We start from the raw sequence: 11,339 nt of genomic DNA on the forward strand, positions 1-11,339 counted from the left end.
TAAATTTTTTGCGATATTCTAATATATATATATATATATATTTTATAATTAGATTCCATCTAAGAAATTCAAGGTGACCTTATTCTGACCTTGGTAACGCCGTCCAAGGTCAAATTGATGAGATTAGTAAATAGATTTTTTTTCTCTACAATTTTTGTCTAAAACTTTTTTTTGTAAAACGTATACTTTTCGAGATTTTTCAGTGTTCTGATCTTTTTGGGACACCCTATATATGTATATATACATTAAGAGGGATACATTAACAAGGCTCTGTAATATAAATATAAATTTAAAGTGTAAGACAGGCAATAAGAGCCAAATCGCGGATGACAGTGCGTTATCCCAACGCGAAACTAAATTTTTTCGTTAGAATTAAATACCTGTGCACAAGGCACCAAATTTTACTTGGTCACGGCCAAGATTTAAACACATATATATATATATATATCGATTTATTTAGCAATCTGTCTGTCTATCTATCGAACTATCTATCGATCTACCTATCTATCTATCTATCTATAAGCCTGTCTATCTGTTTATCTATCTATTTATCTATCTACCGATCTATCTGTCTCTATATCTCGTCTATTTTCTCTCTTCTACATTGCATTCTTTCATACGTACACACGTATATAATAATTTTTTTTAAAATAATCTACATACCAAAATAAAAATAATTAAATTTATAATCTAAAAATATATAGCTATATAGCTATTTAAAAATATAGAGCTGAGGAAGCAAGTCAAGAAACTCTTCGTAAGAGATAGATACAGGCGGGTAGATCGGATGGACGTTCCGGAAACCGAGGACGATCAAGCAACCGCGGACGTTCACATCATCGCCAAGACAGTGAAGATAACGCCGAGTACTGGTACTAAAATCATAACAGAATCGGCAACAAATGCTTCTCGATTCTGACAGATAAAACCAGTAATTTTGGTGGACTAGAACAGCTTCTATTAGACGTCAGATTTGCTAATTTTAATGACAAATTAGTTATGTTAGTTAGAGAAGAGTTTCGTGGATTCGTATTCCTTAAGAAATTTGATGTTCTATTTCTGAAGCTATTTTAGAAAAGTGCGAAAGTCTCAATTTAAATATAAAATATGCATTAGGCAGCGTAGATTACTTACTCTACGGTTTGTACGCTCGCTAGGTAGGATAAGACGCTTAGGGAGTCGCAAGGTGTTTCATTGATTCACACGTATTTAATCAAACATTATAAATGTTTATTTCTCTATACATGTGGAGGCGTGTATGTGTAGGTAAAAAAATCGATCGGAACGTAGCGCCGCTGGCCCCCACATTTCTGAGTTTACGTTGACTGGTCCCGGATGTCCTTGCTGTAGACCTCCTCTGTTTGTGTGACCAGCTCCTGGGTCCTCGTTGTCAGCCACTCCTCCGTCTGGGTTTCATGGACCTGGTTAACGGCTTCGTCCTTCGTGTCGTCGATGTCAGGCACCTCGGGGTCCTAGGTCGCTTAAGACTACCGTCATCGGACGAGAGGCTGATCGGCGACGACGAATGAAGTTCCAACTCCGGTTCTAATATTGTTGTATCAGAAACTGGGGTTGGAAGGGACACCACACGAGGCGTCTCCTGCAGCTGTGGCCTCGTTGACGAGACCCGGCTGCGCTTGACGTCAGTCTTCTTGGAGTGAGAGCGTTTGGCACCGGACTTCCTCCGTTTGGTGCCAGGGGCCGTAGGCTTGGTATCGTGACCCGCGCGCCGAGTGTCAAATCGGGGCCGAGACAGCGGCACGTTGTCCAGCAGGAGTATTTTCCTCCTCGGAAGCGTAGGTCCTATAAGGCCGTGGCATACAGCGCCGGATGAAGGCGAGATATCGTCCGGGCCTCGGCGGGACGTGTCTTGGCGTGCTGTGCCGGTATCGCGGCGTCGGCAAGGTTGCGCCGGAGTCGAGGCGGGAAACGCCAGATTCTTGGCGGGAGATGCCTTTGATATGGCGGAGAGCGCCGGAGGAATGGCGTGGAGCGCCGGGAGTTAGGCAAGGAACGCCAGACGGAGGTGAGGAAACGTCGGGATGAAGACGAGGAGCGCCGGAAGTAGGCGGGGAAGCGCCACAGAGCGAGGGTACGCCCGAGCAGTGTTGTTAGACGGACTAGGTTTTTTCGCGCATGCGCGTATTACCGTGACATAACCATGACAACTACAGTAACGTATAATGTTTGCGCGCGAAGCTACGGACCAAGACCCTGGACCACGGAGTTTTGGCGGAATCGCAGAAGACAGATAAATTGAACGTATTATAACGTAAGTAAAAATAAATAATTATTACAATTTATGTAATATAAAAATGCATTATGGATCCAAACGTTAGTAAAGGAACTATTTAAAAAATCCGCGCATTTCAAAATTCATGGTTAGACGAAAAAATTTTTAAAGGATGGTTGGCTCCTCATTCTGAACCAAATAAAGCATTTTGTAATATTTGTAAAAAAACGATTGCTTGTTGTAAGATAAATTTAGTAGCTCACTCACAATCGGTCAAACATATGACAAAAATAAGTCAACATCAAAATGATCAAAGTCCTCCCGATGTCGATAATACTTTAACATATAATGATAAAGTAAAACACGCGGAAATTAAATTAGCATTCTTTTTCGCGGAACATATAATAATATTGCTTTTGGAAATGTAGATCATTTAGTTTCTTTATTAAAAGATATTTGTATTGAGCCTGGAATTGTACGAGATCTTTCATTAGACCAAATAAAGTGCACTCAAATCGTTAAAGAAATAATTGCAAAACGCGTAATAGAAAAATTGATAGAAATTTTAAAAACGTGTAAATTTTCCATTTTAATAGACGAAAGTACAGATGTCACAAATACTAAATTTATGTGCGTACTCGTACAATATGTTTGCCCTATTAATAAAAAAGTAAAAACACAATTGTTAGAATTATTATCATTAGATGCCACAAATTTTATCGCAAAAAACATGTTTAAAACTTTTAAAACATTCTTAGAAAAAAACAAAATTCCGATCCAAAAAACAAATTTCCGAAAACAGAATATTGTTGAAATGGCAAGCGATAACGCGTCAGTAATGATCGGATGTAACAATTTCTTTTATTCACATTTAAAATTAGAAGTACCGAATTTAATCATGTTAAATTGTATTTGCCATTCTTCCGCGATTAGCAAGTAAAGTCTGTGAAAAATTGCCCTCGCTTTGTGAAACTTTGATTAGAGAAGTTGCTACTTACATTTCGGACAGTGCAAAGAGATCTGTATAATTCTAGAAAATTTTCAAAATTTTTTAATGTTGAAAAAAAGAAGATTTTAAAATTATCCAATACCAGATGATTATGTTTGCATAAATGTGTAGTTAGATTACTTGAAAATTGGGATGTATTACGTAGTTATTTTGCTTTAACTGTTTTTGAAGATAAATTAAAATCTGCCGATAATATTTTAACATTATTAAACAATGATCTATTAAAGCTTACTTGTTATTTTTAAAATACTGCTTAAATTTTTTTAATAGTTTTAACGCTCTGTTTCAGTCTCGTAAAATTTTAATTCATAGATTATTTAATACTAGTAATCAATTAATTTCTCAATTAACTCAAAATTTTGTAACTTCGGAGGCTTTGATGCACATCGCTACTTTAAATGTAGACAATGAGAAAAATATTAAAGATCTGACTGATGTATATGTGGGACCAGAGTGTGAGGATTTTTTAAAAAAACAGTCTTTAGAATGCATGAAAGAAATTAAATTAAATTGTTTAGAATTTTATAAAATAGCAGTTAAAGAAATGATGAAGCGTTTACCTTATAAAGATTTCTTTTTTAAACAATTGAGTTTTTTAAAAGCTAAAATTATTTATTATGACGCCACTCTTCAAAATTTTCTCCTGCAAGTATAATGCGAGCGGCCATTTTCTCTGTTTCTTCTGCGTTTTTCGTCTCGATTTTAGCGCAGTATTCGCATCCAAAAGCCTCACATAACCGCCTAGATAATTAATCGGCATTCCCGTGAGATTGTCCTTTTCGATGAATAATTTCGAACTCAAATTCTTGAAGTCTTTCGAGCCAATGAGCCAATTGTCCTTCTAGATCCTTAACAGACATCAACCATTTTAACGATACATGATCTGTATGAATTACAAATTTTCTACCTAAAAGATAATGACGGAAAAATTTCAAAGAATCTATTATTGCTAACAATTCTCTTCTAGTCACACAATAATTCCGCTCAGTCTTGCTAAGCGTTTTACTAAAATAAGCGATCACTTTCTCTTTTCCCATCTGTCTCTGGGATAACACTGCACCGATACCGATATTAGACGCGTCAGTATCTAAAATAAATTTATCTTCTTCCTTAGGAAAAGATAATATTGGAGAAGACGATAACATCGATTTTAATTTCTCAAAAGCATCTTGGCATTCTTTTCCCCAAACAAATTTAACTTGATTCTCTGTTAATACGTAAAAGGGTTTTGCCAAAGAAGAAAATTCTTTCACAAATTTACAATAATACGAACAAAAACCGAGAAAACTTCGTAACTGTTTTCTAGTATGGGGGACCGGCCAATCTCTCACGGCTATAATATTTTCGGGATCCGTAGTAATGCCTTCTTCTGAAATAATATGTATCAAATATTTCGCATTGCTTTGAAAAAAAAATACATTTTTTGGATTCATTTTTAAATTAGTTTCTTTTAATCGCAAAAATACTAAATTCAAATTCTCTAACATTTCATCAAAAGTTTTTCCGAAAATTATTACATCATCTAAATATACTAAACATTTGTTCGATAAAAGGCCATATAAGACTTTTTCCATTAATCGTTCGAAAGTCACGGGAGCATTACATAAACCAAACGGCATTACTGTAAATTGCCGCAGACCCCTGCCGATAGAGAAAGCCGTCTTTTCTTTGTCCTCGGAACGGACTTTTAGTTGCCAATAACCGTTCTTTAAATCTAATGGAAAACCAAGAGTTACCTTAGAGTTGATCTAAAATATCGTCAATCCTGGGGAGAGGGTATGAATCTTTTATCGTCACATTATTTAATTTCCGATAATCAATGCAAAATCTTATACTGCCGTCTTTCTTTTTCACTATAACGGCCGGAGAGATCCATGAACTTTGCGATTCCTCTATTACTCCTTGTTCCTTCATGTCCTCAATAATTTTATCTACTTCCTTCCTTAAATAAATGGGAATTCAACGAGGTACCTGCTTAATGGGGAGAAAGTCTTTTATGTTAATGACATGTTCTACAACACTACAGTTGCCAGCCACAATGTTTTCAGAAAATACATTAGAGAAATCATTTAAGAAGTTTGCCAAAATTTTTTTCTGTTTCTTTTAAATTTAAAGAATTATTTTCAAAAAGATTTTTTAAAATAGTTGGAACTTTACAAGAGTTTTTAATTCTAGCACAATTAAAAGTTTTATTTTCTTTTGACTTTAATTCGTTAAATTCATCATCAAAAATATTTTGTAAATTAATCTTTTTAAGAAAGTCTGTTCCCAAAATACAATTATCATTTATGATAATACAATACGACAAACATAGGAATAGAAACACATTATCTTCCAATCTCTACTCTAACTTCTACTAGAAATTTAATTAGAACTTTTTCTCCCGTAGGATATTTTAAATTACAATTTTTAATTTGAATTTTTTCTACATCCTTATTCAACAATTTTTCATTTATAAGTGAAACATCGGAGCCCGTGTTTATTTTTAAAGAACATTTTTTATCGTTAATCTCTCCGAGATAATAAAAATCATTTTCTCTAATTCTACCAACACTAAAATCTACAAATCGATTCGATATCGGGGCTTTTTCGGAAAAAGTTGAGCTCACCCCGCACAGCTCAACTAAATCGCGTTTCCCTTCTTTTCAGGACACTCAAATAAAAAATGTCCCGTTTTTCCACATGTCCAGTATTCTTTGCTTTTCGAGGAAAAATTATTTCTTCGCCATCCCCATCTCAAAGGTTTTCTATTTTCGTGATTTGACTTTCGCGCGCTGTTTTCATTGTTCTTATTATTGCTCCCGTTTTTCTTATCGAAATCCTTTTGCGCGTTGTTCCTCCCCACTTTTTGGAAATTTGCGCTGTTAAATTTTCCGTAACTTTCTTTCTTTCAAAATTTTCTCCTTGAATGATTTTTACAGTCTTTGCTCTCTCAATGGCCAAATTTAAAGAGGTTATCCCCTCTAATTGAAGGGTCCTCCTCAAGAAACCATCATAGAGAGCAGAGATAAATTGCGCGCACGCGATTTTATCCCTTACCGCGTAAGGACATTCGGAATATGCAAGTCGCGACAATCTTTCCAATTCGACACCAAAAGAAGCGAGATCTTCCCTGAATTTTTGTTTCCGATTCGTAAATAAAGAATAATATTATAGTTTTGAATAAGATTTCCCTCCTCAAAAAGTAATTCTAATTTTGATTTTAACTCGGCAAAACTGAGGTTATCTAAATTCTCTATATTTTCTAAAACAGTTCGCGCTTTTCTTCTTAAATTCGCGGCCAAAGCAACGGTCTTCGCGGATTTGTCCCAATTATTCGCGCGCGATCAAAAGAAATTGGGAGAGGAATTCCCGCAACGGAACTTTCCCGTCAAACGTATCGGGTTTTACTTTGAAACCGATTCTTGCGCGAAGATCACTACTAATATCCCCGCAAGCTCTATTATCGGAGTTACAATACAAGAAGCGATATTATTGGAAGGACTTAGCTCGTTTTCCTCCCGCAAGGTGATTCTCTGCTCCAGCCGGCGCAGCTTCTCGTCGCGTTGTCGGAGCAAAGCTTCAAATTGTGTGCGCTCTTGCTCTCGTTGTTCTTGCAGCTCCCTGATTTTCCGGAGCGCAGTTTGCAGTACATTTTCCTCCAAAAGAGTCTGCGTATTCAGTGGTGTTTGCAGCGGAGCTTGTGAACGGGTTAGTCTGGGCGAATAATGGGTAGTCATTTTCTTAATTATTTTTCGTAGCTCGTTGTTTGTTCGATCCCGGGACGAGCCCCCAAAATGTTACGTCCTCGGGACGTCTCTTGCGCTGTTTCACGAAAGGTGTCACACTCTCACTCTCGCCCGGAATGAACAAACTCTCGTAATATGGAAAGGAGTTTTAATGAAACGACCCAATACAATAAAGTAAAAAAATACAATATGTAATAGGCCAGAATGTTCATCGGTCTCGTAAGCGTCCGCACGGTGCGACAGCTAGACTAAATCTAGTCATGGCGCCGGAAAAACATCCGAACGCTGGTTTTCTATAAACAACCTTCCTAGCAATGATGCTCAGGGGATGAAAAGGGATGAAGGTGCCCAGGGGATGTAAACCAGAGACGTAACAATATATTGCATATATAGTATTTTATCTTAGATATTAAATAAAATGTTTATTATTATTTTCATTAAATATGTATTTTGCCATTATAAAAATGTGTAATACGTACTTGTTAAGAATACTGGTAAGATTTTTGGCAGTTTTCCTTACCCATGCAACAAATGTTGGTATTCTTTGATTTCTGCCAAATAAATTTCAATTTTAAATTAAATTGTGTTAAAACTTCTTAACCTTTTATTTTTCTTTACGTGTATATTATTATAATTTATGTATATTAAAATTAATCAATAATTCAAATTATAAATTGTATAAATAAAAGCTAAACTCGTAATTTGCGTGTTATAACATAGGTATACGTATATGTATATATTTTATAATTTCATTATTTGTTTATTGTATGTTTATATTTAACATTTTTAATTAAATTTATTACATTTATAATTTTATACAATTTATTAATTATTTTTAAAAATTTTCAATAATTTAAGAAAAATTAAACAGAGGGGGAAATCAGGACCCCATTTTATGCGAGTGACTACTTCATTGATACTACATTCAATGCGCATGCGCGGAAAACCTAGCCCGTCTAACACTGCGCCCGATGTAGGGAAGGTGCCAAGCGAAAGTGCGCCGGGATCTTGGCTCGGAGGGCCGGAGCCTTTCCTCGCCAGGAAATGTAGAGACGTTGACCGATTCCGTCGTCGGACGATGATCTCTTTTTCTCCAGGAGGAAGGTTCTCCTTTTCCGCCGTTATCGTAGTTTATCCGATTCTTGTGGGAGAAGTAGGCATCGAGATAGAGATGGGCGATATTGTATCGATATTTGTAAATATCAATATTAATGATCTAAAATATCGATATAAAACATCGATAATTCAAGTACCGATATTTTGGTATATCGATACGAGATTTGCTTATATCGGTTTTCGATACGCCTTTTATTACAAAGACAAATTATTTATTTTATATACATGGCACATGCGCCTCGAGCGTCGGCATTATAGTGACAAAATGGTGGATGTGGCCCTAAGGCCATCTAATGCCTACAGTTAACATTAACGATTAATATTACTGCGTTTATTTTGATGTTTATTTTTATAACCTCCTTTGGACAAAGACAAAGAGCCGGTTGTTTCAACACTTCTAACTTTTGGGTAAGTTTTATCTGACAAATAGCATGTCTTCGTCTCTTTTTACAATTTTTCTTAAAAAGAAGCAAATTTTAGAAACTAACAATTTTTATTATTTTGCATTTAACTGTTCTTTGCTTGTGTATAGCTATTAATCAAAAAATAATTATTTGCATGTGATTAATGTGTTCGTTTTACTTTTTCAGTATTGGTTGGTTTGGTGTGAAGTAAAGTCCTAATTTTCGTCAGAACATATCCTTACTTTACATTTCTTCTATCTTTTTTAACTATAAAAAAGTATGCATACAATTCCATTGTTCCTTAAATTTCTTCCAATGCAACTTTTTCCTTGGATTTTTTAGAATAATTTTAATAATTGCTTTTTAACATATTATAATACTGTATTATTTTGTTTTATTTTATTAATTATTATATTTCATATTTAGTGCCGCCAAAGAGTACTTTTTGGAAACACTTTATAAAAAGTTTGGGAGGCGCAAAATGCAATTTGTGCCAACAATTTATAAAAACCAGCGGAAACACAACCAATTTGCGATTTCATTTAAAACAAAAGCATCCGGACCTTTGTAATATCAAAATGACAAGCTCTTCTGATGAGTCACAAAAACGGAAAGAAATAGTAATATTTCTATATCTTTATATAATATGTTAAATATATATGTTAAGACAATTTATACAAATTGAGAACAGAAAAAACTAATATAACTATAGTAAATTAAAAAATATATTCTTATATATGTATAATGTAATTTGATATATACAATTTGAAAAATAATTTTATAATACAAAATTTTTTTATTAATAGTCAAGTGAAGGTGAAGATATTGCATTGTATGAAGAAGACAACGATGAAGAATTAACGTTGTCTCCGTCAACAAGTTCATCATCTACATTTATAAATACACTAAAATACAAGAGAAAACAACCGAAACTTATAGACGCCTTTTCGAAACAAAAGTCATTCCAAGGTATATAAACTTTAGCATTTTATATCTTGTAGAAAAAGAAATAGAGAAAAAAAATATCACTTATAAAATTATATTGTTTTGCATTTTAAATCAATTATATTTGTTATTGATTCTGCTAGAATTTGTTTTTTTAACATACCAAATTTTGTATCTATTAATTTTAAATACTATTCAAATATTTAAAATTTAAATTAAATAAATAATCTTTTAACGTATATAGATATTTAATAGATATTTAATAAAGATATTTAAGACATTTAATAAATATTTAATATATGTATACAAAATACATTTTTATTAGAACATAAAGAAAGTATTTGTTCAGATAAGGAAATGTGGTAATTTAATTTTCATTTTTTTTAGATGGAGGATCTAAAGCATCGGAAATCACAAATAAACTCGTATTTATGATAGCAAAGGACAATATGCCTTTGTCTACAGTGGAGAAAGAAGGCTTTCAGATTTTTATAAAATGTGTGAGTCCCTTATACACCATTCTAAGTAGAAAAGTGATAACGTCTCTAATTGAAGAAAAATATGTTTATTTATCAAATTTGATAAAAGAGCAATTATCTAATGTAGAGGACATAGCGCTTACGACAGACATTTGGACTGATGTAAATACAAAAAGTTACCTCGGAGTAACCGCACACTATCACATAAATAATAATAAAAAAACTGTTATGATAGGAGTCACTAAATTAAATGATAGGCACACATCTGATAATATAAAAGAGTGGTTGCTCGATATAGTTGAGAAATGGAGTATTTCATTGCAACGTATAGTTGTTGTTTCTGATAATGCGTCCAACATAAAAAAGCTATAATAGAAGGTTTTGGTGAAGAAAAATATTTAGATTAATAAGAATATTTGTCAGTCAGCTCTCCTATTTTTTAAAAAACTCCATCTTCATCTCGACTAAGAGCCAAACGCGATGTTATTGCGACAAATTAATATTTAGAAATTTTTGGAAACTGAGGAATTTGAATCCTATGGTTGGGATCTCAGAAATTCCCCTTGTTCCTTCTCTTAACATCCCCTGTAAGAAAAAGACGAGAAAAATATTGGTCCGAAAGTCGGCTGAATCGGGAATCGAACCCGAGACCTACCGCTTGCCGGGCGACTGCTCTTCCAGCTGAGCTATTCAGACACTTACAAATCAATATTTCTCTCAATGTTTATAACCCCCCACCCCCCACCAAGGCGTCGTACCTGGTCTAAACGCAACAAACATTAATAAGAATATTTGTCAGTCAGCTCTCCTATTTTTTAAAAAACTCCATCTTCATCTCGACTAAGAGCCAAACGCGATGTTATTGCGACAAATTAATATTTAGAAATTTTTGGAAACTGAGGAATTTGAATCCTATAGTTGGGATCTCAGAAATTCCCCTTGTTCCTTCTCTTAACATCCCCTGTAAGAAAAAGACAGTTTCCAAAAATTTCTAAATATTAATTTGTCGCAATAACATCGCGTTTGGCTCTTAGTCGAGATGAAGATGGAGTTTTTTAAAAAATAGGAGAGCTGACTGACAAATTCTTATTAATGTTTGTTGCGTTTAGACCAGGTACGACGCCTTGGTGGGGGGTGGGGGGTTATAAACATTGAGAGAAATATTGATTTGTAAGTGTCTGAATAGCTCAGTTGGAAGAGCAGTCGCCCGGCAAGCGGAAGGTCTCGGGTTCGATTCCCGATTCAGCCGACTTTCGGACCAATATTTTTCTCGTCTTTTTCTTACAGGGGATGTTAAGAGAAGGAACAAGGGGAATTTCTGAGATCCCAACCATAGGATTCAAATTCCTCAGTTTCCAAAAATTTCTAAATATTAATTTGTCGCAATAACATCGCGTTTGGCTCTTAGTCGAGATGAAGATGGAG

General features: G+C 34.5%; 1 non-coding gene and 1 pseudogene across 1 annotated transcript; one reads left to right on the top strand and one right to left on the bottom strand.

Moving 5' to 3' along the window:
- The first annotated feature begins 2,322 nt into the window (after nt 1–2,322).
- On the top strand, nt 2,323–3,987 carry LOC146723348 (uncharacterized; annotated as a pseudogene).
- A 6,550-nt stretch (nt 3,988–10,537) lies between these two features.
- Nucleotides 10,538–10,610, bottom strand: TRNAA-GGC (transfer RNA alanine (anticodon GGC)). The gene has a single exon. It is a non-coding gene; the product is annotated as a tRNA-Ala (tRNA).
- Nucleotides 10,611–11,339: the final 729 nt, after the last annotated feature.

The sequence above is a fragment of the Nylanderia fulva genome, unplaced genomic scaffold (genome assembly GCF_048542155.1).
Source record: "Nylanderia fulva isolate GAGA-0341 unplaced genomic scaffold, ASM4854215v1 Scaffold205, whole genome shotgun sequence".
NCBI lineage: Eukaryota > Metazoa > Arthropoda > Insecta > Hymenoptera > Formicidae > Nylanderia > Nylanderia fulva.